This window comes from Mytilus californianus, unplaced genomic scaffold, assembly GCF_021869535.1.
Source record: "Mytilus californianus isolate M0D057914Y unplaced genomic scaffold, xbMytCali1.0.p SCAF_5, whole genome shotgun sequence".
NCBI classification, from domain to species: Eukaryota; Metazoa; Mollusca; class Bivalvia; order Mytilida; family Mytilidae; genus Mytilus; species Mytilus californianus.
The window spans coordinates 100,652,673-100,666,515 of record NW_026262701.1 but is presented as its reverse complement, the minus strand read 5'-3'; the positions used below and the strand labels follow the sequence as shown (position 1 = coordinate 100,666,515).

General features: G+C 33.0%; 1 long non-coding RNA gene across 1 annotated transcript in view; it reads left to right on the top strand.

Annotated features, from left to right (window-relative positions):
- The window catches only part of LOC127702195 (uncharacterized), a 305,823-nt gene that overhangs the window by 44,024 nt on the left and 247,956 nt on the right, over positions 1–13,843 (top strand). The gene's annotated exons all lie outside the window — the stretch shown is intronic.

Genomic DNA, 13,843 nt, shown 5'->3' with positions numbered 1-13,843 from the left:
GAAAGTAGAAGTTAATGACTGGATACATTCAGGGAGTATACGTAAGCACCTGAGATTTGCTCTAAATTGAAATTGCCAGTTTGACTTCTAAAATTTATAAAAAAACTGCTTGTTTCTATCTGAGACTACTGTGTTATAGGGTTCGTTTTATAGTAGTCTCAGATTCTATTGATATTTTCAAAGAATGACTCTGAATAATTTTTTATAAGGAATTGTTTATATAATTTAAATATACAATTCCTTGATGTTACCGAAAGAAAATAGTTAGTTTAACTGAATGTGAAACAATTCCGATGATCATGACTAGAAAAACAACGGCTTCATTTATAACAATACAATTTGCGAAAAACAAATATGAAAGACATGAACCAACGGCAACCACTAAAACACTGATTTTGGACCTGTACATAAAAAATGTGGCGGGTTAAACATGACTCGTTGTGAACGCTCTACGCTCCCATAACCGGCGTAGGACAGTGGAGTAACAGGTCAGCACAACATAAGAATTAACGGTCAAAAACAGTTGCTAATATGGCTTACCTCACTACGAAGCACAAAAACAACTAAGATAAAAACATAAAAACAATGAACAAAAAGCATCGATATAAGAATACTCGCAGTAACTGAAAGCTAGATCAAAGCCAATCACAACTTATAAATGAATCATGTTTTCCAAGGCTAAAGTATCAATCAGTACACATCCAACGGATTAAGTGTAAAGACGTCATATAGATAGTTTGAGAAACGCATGATGTGGTGTTTGTCGTTGATGGAATATGTCCCTTGTTGTTTTGCAGTTTGCATGTTGTGTCGACTATTATATTATTTGTTTGTGCTGTATTTCTGTCGCGTAATGTTGTCATTTCAGCGATATTTTTTAACATTGTCATAAAGCGGGAGATTTGGCTAGCCAATACACCTGGTTCAACACTGACACCATTTTTCTTAAAATGTCCTGTACCAAGTCAGGAATATGGCAGTTGTTATCAAATAGTTCGTTTCTATGTATGTTGGCGTTTGTTTTCGTTGCACTTCAATGTTCCTGTTGTTCCTTTGTTTTCCTCTTATAGTTGATGTGTTTCCCTCGGTTTTAGTTCGTAACCCGGATTTGTTTCTCTCAATCGATTTATGACCTTTGAACACCGGTTTACTACTGTTGCCTTTATTTATGACATTGTGCAATACCAAAATACAAGTTGCTTTCTTTAAAAAAAGAAATGCAATCGTAAACCCAAATGCTTGTTTGGCATTAAATATTAGATAATTGTTTTTTTGAGATAAGAGTTAGTTTCTAGGCTTATGTTCAAATACAAATGTGAAGAAATTTAATCAATTAATGATTATTTGTGCTTAAAAAAAGAAATGCAATACGTGAAACTTAATAGCTGTTTTTATTGGAATTTGATATATGTTCATGGTTATTTGAACAATGGCTTGATATTGTTTATTATTAAGATCCTTACACATGCTCTGCAAGGTTTTTGTGATGCTTAGAGTAGTAAGCATTGGCAATTTAAAGTTGTGTGCTTTGTGCTCTTAAAAGTTTTAGATGACAAACCTCTTTTGTTAAAAACAAAAACTTTTTAAAACCTTTAACTCGATTTGAAGATATTTTTTGAATGTCCTTTTTTATTTTGATGTTTTCTTATATTTTAAATTGTGGGTCATGAAAAAAGGCCTGCAAGTTTAATTGTAAATATATATAATTTGAATTGCACTGTATTCTCTTCACCTTGATGACCAAAACCAAATTCATTAAGAAAGCTATTTACAGCCTAGACAAAACAGCTTACACCTTGTACTTATAAATAAACAAACTAAATTGAAAACAACAAAACAACTAACATAATCAAACCTGAAATTATCACTGAATACCCATTTCTAAACATTAGTTTGTTTAAAGGCCACATTTAAGAACTGTTGTAAGGTGTTCCTTTTTTTCATTTGAACACGTTTTTTCATTAACTTTTAAGGCGTCGCTCTAAATAATTAAGATTCTCTCAGTATCAATTATAAATAATTTTATACTCACTTACTGTCTTGTAATCTAATTAATTAGTACAACAACCGATTTGTTTTTGCAACGCAACTTTAACATCACAAAGAAACACTTACAACCCATACACCGTAGCTGTTATATAAGACATCAGAGAAAGTTTAGATTACACAGTTATGAGAACAGTTGACCAGGAGCTTTTAATTAATTAGATAACGCGTTTACATCGGTACATTATCACAATGGTCACACAAAGCTCTGCTACTTGTGGTCAAAATTATAAAAATATAACATAAGAAAACAAACTTCAAAATTTCCTTAAAACTATTTTTCATGCATAAAACCTAAGTATCAATTATCCTGTCGTCTTTCAAAATCTCCTTGCACTATTTTACATTTTCGTATTTAACATATTAAAACCGAAAATTCATCATCTGATCGTTTTCAAGAAATAATATTTTTTTTTTTTTTATTTTGACGAACATTTTGAAGAGCCTTAATTACTACAGGTTAGATAATCTGTTCCCTGGCCCAGATAACTATAAATAGACATTATTTTTTCTTATCTCTGCCTGCATCTGTCATCACTCGGTGTCTATAAATAGACATTTGATATCTTATCGCTGACCCTGTTAAGTCTGCTGAAATTGCATGCATGATCAATTTTAAGGTTATCGATCGTAATTAAAGCGGCACATTTAATGCGTTATTTCATTGCTTGAAGTCTGCATTGTCAAATGTATTTTTTTTTAAAATATATTTTAGATTTAGATTTCAGTTTTAGTTTTTTTTTCATATTCAATATCTATTTATTCACATTCTAATAACGAAAAAGGATCCAGATATACCTATAGCAATCTGATTTGTTATTTTAATCAAGGAGGTTATATGACCTCCTTAATTGTTTTTTAAAAAGGAAATAATGTTGCAATATTTAAACAAAGAAAATAACTGTATTTCAATTTGCAATGTACTTTCATAATAAATTTAAACGTTATTTTTAATAAACGATATTTTTTTCGAAAAATCCTCGTTTTTTACATCCATTCAAGGACGTATAATAGATTATATACGTCCTTGGTCTATTCTAGACGTAAAATTTTAATAAGGTGCAAGAAAGACTTCTTTCTAATTTCAGTATAAAAAAAAATGAATTAGCCTGCTTTGTACATAAAGTACGTCTTCCCTAGACTCAAAATCTTAAATGAAATGCTAGTAATACTTCTTTTATAGATTTTAGTTTTAACGATTCTCGTTCCGAATATAAATCGCATTGTTTACATGAAATCTTATCTCATATCTAAACACAGCTGGTTTCAACGTTCGACTCTAATTAAAATAAGTACGCATATATGTAGGTAAATATTAGCAGCTTGTAATTGCGTGCAAGGAAGTATTCAAATGCTTATTAAAGTAGCTTGCATCATAATAAATTTCGCATCATATGTAACATATCTCTATAGCAACTTTAAGATGCTAATGCTTATTCAACAGGTCAATTAATAAGCTATTGCGCATGTATATGAAAGGTGGTCATAGAAAGAACAGATGTATTCTGAATAACATACGGTGTTCCGAAAGACTACGGACATCGTCCAATATATACTGCGTAAACCCTCAGGGGTTTACGCAATAAGTAAACACTATCGACAGGATGTAGGATCATGGTACTCATACCTGTACATATATAGTTATGTTTAATTTTTTAAGAAACAAAATCAATATAAGTATACCTATAAAAACAATATTTAAAGATTTTTACTACGATGTTAAATTGATAATCTTTTAAGAATCAGTTCTAGATGACTTTCAGATATTTTGTTTCGTTTGGGTCTCCTTGACGTATATCCCACATCTATTAGTATTATTAATATACTAGACATACTAAATAAACAGCTTCATAATGATTCTCAAAACACACACACACACTAAAACGGACCAGCTGCGGCCAGATAAAGGTAAAATCCAATATATCTTAATAAGTATGTAAAACGTCATGCACTATATGTAGGTAAAGTGTAATAAAGCAACTAAAACATCACTATACATGTATGTAGGCAAAATGTAATAAAGCAACTAAAACAGATTAACAAAAAATAAAGCAACAGGTACAGGTAAAATCTGTTAGACCCAGAGAGTGCTTATTGATAGAACTTAGTAAGTTACATTGTGTACGGCATAATCAACAGTTACATGCAATTTAATATACAAAAAAAAAAACGCTTAATCTAAAGAGAATGCAACTTTTTTTTCCAGTCTTTAAAAAGAAACATGCAAACATATAGCGACAATGTACAGGACTATCAACATGCATCATACTAGTATTTAAGATCATAGAAAATAATAGCAAGTGCATAAATGGAACACCTACACAATTATTACATCTTACAATCTTATAATATGTCTACAGCCGCTGTCAAGATCATAACGGAAACTCTACGTGCTTACTTCATACCATCTTCGCTAGCCAAGGGTTACGATCCAGGAGCCCTTTTCACAAAAAATCTTAAGTGTAAAATTTATCGTAAGTCTAAAATATTTCTTAACAATTCAACTAAATATTTTTATCGTAAGATTAATTTTACACTTAAGATTTTTTGTGAAAAGGGCTACTGTCCCCTCCTCTCCACGTGGATCGTAACCCTTTGCACTAGCGGAGATGACTTCATACAAGAAATATAATAATAAAAAAAAACCAACGAAAAAATTAAAACAGACATAATTGTGGTACAATCTACAGAATCTATTGAAGTTTTGGATATGAAACCCATTTTCTGTTTTATATTTTCAATAATATTTCTTTATTAACATTTCAGTTTATTTCCATTATTTGATGTGTTCTTGTTATCTATACTCTGTTCGTAAGATTACGTTACATAAAAGAAAAGAAAAGAGCATGATATATAAAGAAAATTAAGCTGAAATGATAGAAATTCATTTCATTGAAGTTTATATGTAATATATAGAACTCAAATCAAGCTCGACTCGATTCAATTTCAGGCACATCAGTATGGAACGCCGTAGCTGCCTGGTGTGAACATATGTTTATATATGCACATACTTTTCAATATATGCACATACTTTTTCTATATATATATGTATGCACATACTTTTCCCATATATGCACATAGTTTACTTTATATGTACATACTTTTCCTATATATATGCACATAGTTTACTTTATATGCACAGACTTTTCCAATATATGTACATAGTTTTTCTATATATGGTTTATCTTATGTATGGTTAATTCAAACTTGTATTAATGAAATTTGGCAAAAGACTGCTGTTAGAACATCTCTCCAAGATCAGTTTAAAATAAATGGAGAATGTGTCCCCATGGACACCGATTACCCCCGCTTGCCTACAACATAATAAAGGGACATAACTCAAGAACAATAAAAGTGACGCTACCCAAATTTATACTTGATCTTAGTTTTGTGGTAATAAGTATTGTCAAGGAATTGTATACCAAGGAATTGTATATTTAAATATACATTTCCTTGGTATTGTGTATAGGTTTCATGTTTGGTTGGGGCAAACTTAAGTTACAGAACGGAAACTAAAAAATTTGCATTTTTTCGATTTATAAAGGGCATAACTCAATAATGGCACTACCCAAATTCAACTTGATCTGTGTTTTATCAGTGGAAGGCAAAATTAAACATTGCATTGTATAAAGCATTGATTCAACTATAATCCTGGACTAAAGAAGATAACTCCAATTTTAATAAAAATGCTCCGCTGGACGCAGCTTGATACGACCGCAGAGGTCGAACCCTGAACAGTTGGGGCAAGTATGGACACAACATTCAAGTTTGATACAGCTCTGAATTTGGATTGTGATTAAATATTTGACACAGCATAGGTTTCTGACACAGAATGAATGTGGTCTAAGAACTTAATTTTTTTTCAATTTACCTATTATGGTCCAATATCCAAAATCTAAATACATGGTTAGATTCAGCATATCAAAGAATCCAAAGAATTCAATTTTTGATGAAATCAAACAAAGTTTAATTTTGGACCCTTTTGACCTCGATGTGGAACAATTTGATAATGGGGCCCAAAAATCAAAATACATGGTTAGATTCAGCATATCAAAGAACCCAATATATTCAATTTTTGTTAAAATCAAACTAAGTTTAATTTTGGACCCTTTGGACCTTAATGTAGACCAATTTAAAAAACGGGACCCAAAATTAAAAATCTAAATACACCGTTAGATTTGGCATATCAAAGAACCCCAATAATTCAATTTTTGATGAAAAAAACAAAGTTTAATTTTGGACCCTTTTGACCTCAATATGAACCAATTTGATAGCGAGGCCCACAAATAAAAAATCTAAATACATGGTTAGATTCAGCATATCAAAGAACCCCATATATTCATTTTTTGTTGAAATCAAACAAAGTTTAATTTTGGACCCCAATTTGGACCAACTTGAAAACTGGGCCCAAAATCAAAAATCTAAATGCATGTTTAGATTCAGCATATCAAAGAACCCCAAGAATTCAATTTTTGTTAAAATCAAACTAAGTTTAATTTTGGACCCTTTGGACCTTAATGTAGACCAATTTAAAAAACGGGACCCAAAATTAAAAATCTAGATACACAGTTAGATTTAGCATATCAAAGAACCCCAATAATTCAATTTTTGATGAAAAAACAAAGTTTAATTTTGGACCCTTTTGACCTCAATATGAACCAATTTGATAGTGAGGCCCACAAATAAAAAAATCTAAATACATGGTTAGATTCAGCATATCAAAGAACCCCATATATTCATTTTTTGTTGAAATCAAACAAAGTTTCATTTTGGACCCCAATTTGGACCAACTTGAAAACTGGGCCCAAAATCAAAAATCTAAATACATGTTTAGATTCAGCATATCAAAGAACCCCATATATTCAATTTTTGTTAAAATCAAACTTAGTTTAATTTTGGACCCTTTAGACCTTAATGTAGACCAATTTGAAATCTGGACCCAAAATTAAAAATCTAAATACACGGTCAGATTTGGCATAACAAATAAATAAATGTGGTCAAAGATTTTACAAATCTAATGCGCCATACTGTGCAATTAAAGATTACTTCTTGAAATTTTTCAATATTTGAAATTTGAAAAAAAAAAATAATATTTGAAGAATAATTCTTTTTAATTTCTGAAATCTGAAATGAGAAAAAATTGACCCCCCCCCCCCCACAATTTCTTTTCAACCCCCCCTTTTTTTCCCCAAAAAAATTCTTTCCCTCAAGATATGGTCATAATCTCAATTCAAATTTCCAATGGAATTTGCAACCATAATTACCCATTTAAATTTACCATAGTGCTAACTTAATCTATTTTATAATAGAATTTAAAATATGGTGTCAAATCTTTCATATGGATTTTTTTGTAAAAAAAAAAGATGCAACATTTGCAGATATTTTTACTGGTCTTCCTTTATAAATATGCATTTCTTTAAACATAATTTAAAAGCAGTGTAAGGGAAGTAATCAAAACGTTGTATGTGGATTACCTCCCTTACACTGTTTTAAATTGTCTTAATTGTTCATTAACCATAACTTTATACATAATTTAAAAGAAGTGTAAGGGAGGTAATTCCAATGATGTTTTTGATTTATCTCCCTTACACTGCTTAAAATTATATTTTGTACTAAAGTATTTGTCCATATAAAAATGCTTGTTTTTTTGCCCCTTTTATGGCCCCTAATTCCTAAAATTTTGAGGCAATTACCCCCAAAATCAATCCCAGCATTCCCTTTGTGATATGGAACCTTGTGGTACAATGTCAGAGAGGTCCGTACACTAACACACAAGTTATGTCTGGAAGTTACAAAAATTCTTATTTTTGGCCCCTTTTTGGCCCCTAATTCCTTAACTGTTGGTACCATTACCCCCAAAATCAATTACAACCTTCCTTTTGTGGTATTGAACCTTATGGTAAAATTTCATAGAGATCCATTCACTTAAACTAAAGTTAGAGTGCGAAAACCAATGTCTTCGGACGACTACGACGACGACGACGACGCCGGACGACGACGACGATGACGACGCCAACGTCATACCAATATACGATCGCAAAATTTTTTTGCGGTCGTATAAAAATTACTTGAACAATGACATCATTGATATTTTTAGAAAAAAAATGAAAAATTTAGCAATTTTTCCATTTGTAAAGGAGCATAACTCTAGAACGGTTAAAGTGACGCCACCAAAATTCAATCTTGATCTGTGTTTTGTGGTAATAAGCATTGTGTATAAGTTTGATAACATTTGGTTGAGGCAAACTTAAGTTAGAGAACGGAAACCAATTTACGGACGCAGGTACTTACGTACGGACAGACGGACAAGGGTAAAACTTAATGCCTTCTCCGCTTCGGCGGGGGCATAAAAATTGTATTCAGATATTGAAACGAACTCGAAAATATTAGATTACCGTCTTTTTAAGGAAATTTTTGGATTCGAAAAGTATTTAGATGTTTTGAAACCCCGTGATATTTACATATGACTTCTGATATCAAACACGACATAAAAGCATGTTTACAACTCCATATATATATAAAACACAGTTTGAGTTGGAGGATTTTAGATGGAGAAGACGTTTACAAAATTTCAAATGATTTAACCATGATTATGCCGGAAAGACTTAACGAAGGAAATGCTACAAATACTTTACCAGTGGAAAAGTTTATCATTATAATAACATATGTATATTTTCTGAAGTACAGACGTTTTGCAATGCTTAATTAGTTTTTATGTTCCACAATATAAGGAAATTTGTTCATGAGATTCAAAAATATAGGTCATATGCTCTGAAGTCATGTGTATTCGACTAAATAAATGTATCATCTTTAATAAGGAGTGACAAGAAATTGAAGTCTTAAATGCAAGAGACAAGTATTACTTCACACCTTTCTGCAATAAAATGCTTCGCTGCGCGCAGCTGGAAACGACCGCAGAGGTCCAACCCTGAACAGTTGGGGCAAAAATGGACACAATATTCGCGCTTGATACAGGTCTGAATTTGGATTGTAATTAGATATTTGACACATAATAGGTTTCTGACACAGAATAACTGTAGTCAAAGAACTTAGAATTGATTATATAATTTGAATTTAAATTCAATTCTTTGCTTTTGTGCAATACACCATGCTGTTGCGTATTGACCCCCCCCCCTTTATTTTGCAAAAAAATAATATTTGAAGAAATTTTCTTTTTAATTTCTGAAATCTGAAATGAGAAAAAATTGCCCCCCCCACAATTTCTTTTTTACCCCCCCCCCCCCCATTTTTTTTTCACCTCCCCATTTTTTCCCAAAAAAAATGCTTTCCCTCAATATATGGTCATAATCTCAATTCAAATTTCCAATAGAGTTTGCAACCATAATTACCAATTTAAATCATCAAAAAAGTTTTAAAATAGAAAATGACATACATAATCATGGCTAAAATTAATATTCCTTTAATAGTAACTTCTAAAAATTAATTGACAGCTAATCACCTCAAGACAATACAACATCTTTATACATAATTTAAAGGCAATGTAAGGGAGGTAATCCAATTTTTTTTTTTAATACTTTAATTGTATTTTGATTACCTCCCTTACATTGCTTTTAAATCGTCCATTAACCAGGATACACTTGTTTTTCCCCTTTTTTGCCCCTAATTCCTAAACGGTTTGAGCCATAACCCCCCAAAGTCAATCCTAACCATCCCTTTGTGGTATGGAAACTTGTGGTACAATTTCAGAGAGATTCATACACCGTTCCACTAGTTATTGTCATGAAACTAGAAAAAAAAATGCTTATTTGGGCCCTTAATTCCTTAACTGTTGGTACCATAACCCTCAAAATCAATCCCAACTTTCCTTTAGTGGTATTGAACCTTGTGGTAAAATTTCATAGAGATCCATTCACTTAAACTAAAGTTATTGTGCGAAAGCCAATGTGTCTTCGGACGACGACGACGACGACGCCAACGTCATACCAATATATTTTGTTGCGGTCGTATAAAAACTACTTTTTATTCATCGGGACTATCCATAGAGACATTTTCAGGCAATAGATTAGAATAGAATAGAATAGATTTAGTGCCTACCCTAACATTTTTTATGCCATTTTTGAACAAGCACTGTTAAATGACAGATTCCCTAGAAGAAACCAGCTAAAAAATGTTTGTAAAAATAAAATGATATTGCCTACCTACCTACCCTGTTTTTTCCCAGAACGTTTCGGAAACACATGTATTTTTTTTTTTTGGCCTAAGGCGAAGTTATGTTGGTGACCGCTACCATAATTACAAACACATCGAATTATCAAAAGATGGAAGGCCAAATACCACCCCAAAATAATATGCAGATAGAAACTGGAAGGAAGTGGAACTGAAGGCAAGTACCCATTCTACTGTGAACCGCATCGTCAACAGAGGCGGATTTAGAGGGTTTTCTAGGGGGCCTGCCCCCTTTTGTGGGAAAAATTTGGTTGATTATATAGGGAATAACTTAAAATAACTTAAGCATTACTGGAGTGGACCACCTCTTAGGCAGTCAGTGGGCCCCCTTATGAAAATTTCTGGATTCCACCACTGGTCAACTTACCGAACAAACTGACATTGTATTACCACATCGATGTCATGGTGCAGTTTCGCCAATTGGTTTTAAAATATGCAAGCTCTGAATATAAAACGACTTGTAAGACAGCGAGGAACACGAAAAACTTAGGAGGAGATTGTTTTCATCAATATCCTCGATGCTTTCGATTTCGACCCGAATTTACAAGAATTGCCAGTTTTCTTGCCGTGGGTCTGTCGTTCTCTCCAGGCACTCCGACTTCCCCTACAATAACTAGAGACCCATAAGAGCCTATGCTGCTCACCTTTATCTATGTGCATTCAACAATGACCATGTACTCTCGAATATTGTAGACTAGAATATAATTCTTGACTAAAATCTCTTGAAGTTCTGGCTGATATTTTTTTCTGTTTACTATATATTTATAGTTTTTGCCGCAAAATTCTTAATTATAAGTTGGTAAAATATGCAATTAACTGGCAAAAATTCCTGGAAGGTGTGGATTGACAATTTCCGCTTTGTTGACTTATTGTCTTAAAAGTGTATCTTGACTTGCTGGAAATATTTGCTGTTTTCATATGTACTCTATCTTCTATAGTTTTTGCCTAAAACGTCATTTAAGGGCAAGTACTCTTATAAGGAGTTAAATTATAATTTCGACTTCGTTGCCTAAATTGTAGATCTCATCTTGTCCATAATTTTTGTCGAGCATGCGATACGTTTTGTCGCGAAAGCGAGACATCAGCGATCCTAGATTCCGTCGGCGGCAACGGCATCGTCAACATTTTATAGGTTCAGTCTGTGATTGAAGTTATTTTTATACATCAATAACTTTGACATTTTTACCTATTATAAAATTGAGAATGGAAATGGGGAATATGTCAGAGACAACAACCCGACCAAAGAGCAGACAACAGCGAAGGCCACCAATGGGTCTTCAACACAGCGAGAAAATCCCGCACCCGGAGGTGGTCCTCATCTGGCCCCTAAATAAAATTTGTGTAGTAGTTTAGTGAAAATGGACGTCACACTAAACTCCAAAACATATAAATGAACTAAAATTAAAAAACATACAAGACTAACAAAGGCCAGAGGCTCCTGACTTGGGACAGGCGCAAAAATGCGGCGGGGTTAAACATGTTTTGTGAGATCTCAACCCTCCCCCTATACCTCTAGCCAATGTAGAATAAAGAAAGACATAGCAATACGCACAGTAAAAATTCAGTTTAAAAGAAGTCCGAGCCCGATGTCAGAATAGGTAACAAAAGAAACTAAGCAAAATGACAATGATACATAAATGAACAAAGGACTACTAGCAGTTACTGACATGCCAGCTCCTGTATGTTTTGCTCACACATTGTTGTCAATATAATGGAATTTAGGCTATGCGACTGTCATACAAGTGAGAGGTTTAGCTAGCTATAAAACCAGGTTTAATCCACCATTTTCTACATAAGGAAATGTCTGTACCAAATAAAGGCAACAGTAGTATACCGGTGTTCAAAAGTCATTAATCGATTGAGAGAAAACAAATCCGAGTTATAAACTAAAACAGAGGGAAACACATCAACTATAAGAGGAAAACAAAGAAACAACAGGAACACTGAGGTGCAACAAAAACGAACGCCAACATACATAGAAACGAACTATTTGATAACAACTGCCATGTTCCTGACTTGGTACAGGACATTTTAAGAAAAAATGGTGAATTGAACCTGGTTTTATGGCTAGCCAAACCCTCCCGCTTACATGGCAATGTTAAAAAAATATATATCGCTAAAATGACAACACTACGTGACAGAAATACAGCACACTCATCACAGAGAAACGCACAAACAAATAATATAATAGTCGACACAACATGCAAACCGCAGAACATCAGCGAGCATCTTCGATCAACGACAGATACCACAGGACATCACAAACAGTGACGCACTTACGTAACGAACATGCAAACAATTATTTTCACAATACCAGTCCAAACAATTTTCATGACAATGACGGTATTGAAAGGCTATTTTATAATTATTTGGACTACAAACGATAAGACATAACACATTATCCAACCGAAACCATAACAGAAACATAAAAAAAAAATACATGAATGTTGGATGCACAAAATACCGAGACACGTATAGCAATGCAAATTCACACTCGGTATAACAGTCATATTCAGGAATAGGTCACGTTCGGTACTTAGCAGTCAGACGACATAGATGTTAAACCACAATCTAAGAAGAGGTAAAAACCGTGATGGTGTCCATAAAATTTACGGAGTGTCATTTTTAATCTTTTCTCCAAGCCAGGAATATGACCGTTGTTTTTCATTCGTTTGATGAGTTTGAGCTTTTGATTTTGCCATTTTATAAAGGACTATCCGTTTTGGAATTTCCCTTGAAGTTCGGTATTTTTGTTGTTCTACTTTCTTCTTTTTTTGTCAAACCATCATGGATTTTTTATGAAATTTGGACAGAAGCTTGTTTATGACCAAAAGCATCCAGAGCAAAATTTAAAAAATATATATTTTTCATTTTCCGTATTTTATTGATAAAAGGACTTATTTTTTTTACAATCATCATTCAGATTCAGTCTAAGGTTTAAGTTTTTCAGTCATCAATAACTGTCAAACCTCCATAGAATTTTTAAGATGAAATTAGAACAAAAGCTTTTTTGTGACCAAAATTTATTGATAGATGGACTTTGTAGTTTTTGTCTCGGCGACGGCGAAAACTATTTGATTCCTATTTGTATAAAGCTTTATATTTCGGAAGGTAGAAGACCTGAATGCTTCATACCTTGTATGCAGATACCTAATGTTACGAAGTTTCCGTCTGTCATATGTCCATTGTCCTTGGCCATCATTTTCAGGGTTCAGGAAATGCTTGAAATAGGACAACAAATAGGATAACTATATTTGATATAGGAGTTCCTTGAAAGGTCTACATGTCTGTTAGACAGGGTTAACCTGTCCTTGACCTCATTCCAAGTATCAGTGATCAAGATTACTGGGGTAAGTTTTCGTGGTAAAGTCCGTATCTCAGATGCAATAAGCAATAGGTCAACTTTACTATATTTGATGTATGAAATGATTGAAAGGTGTTCATGTCCGACTGGTAGGTTTCATTTGACCTTGACCTTATTTTCATGGTTCATTGGACAATTAGTTTTTGTGGTTTGGTCTATTTCTCAGATACTTTAAGCAATAGGGCCACTATATTTTGTGTATGTAATAATTGTAAGGTGTACATGTCGGACCTGCAGGTTTCAGCT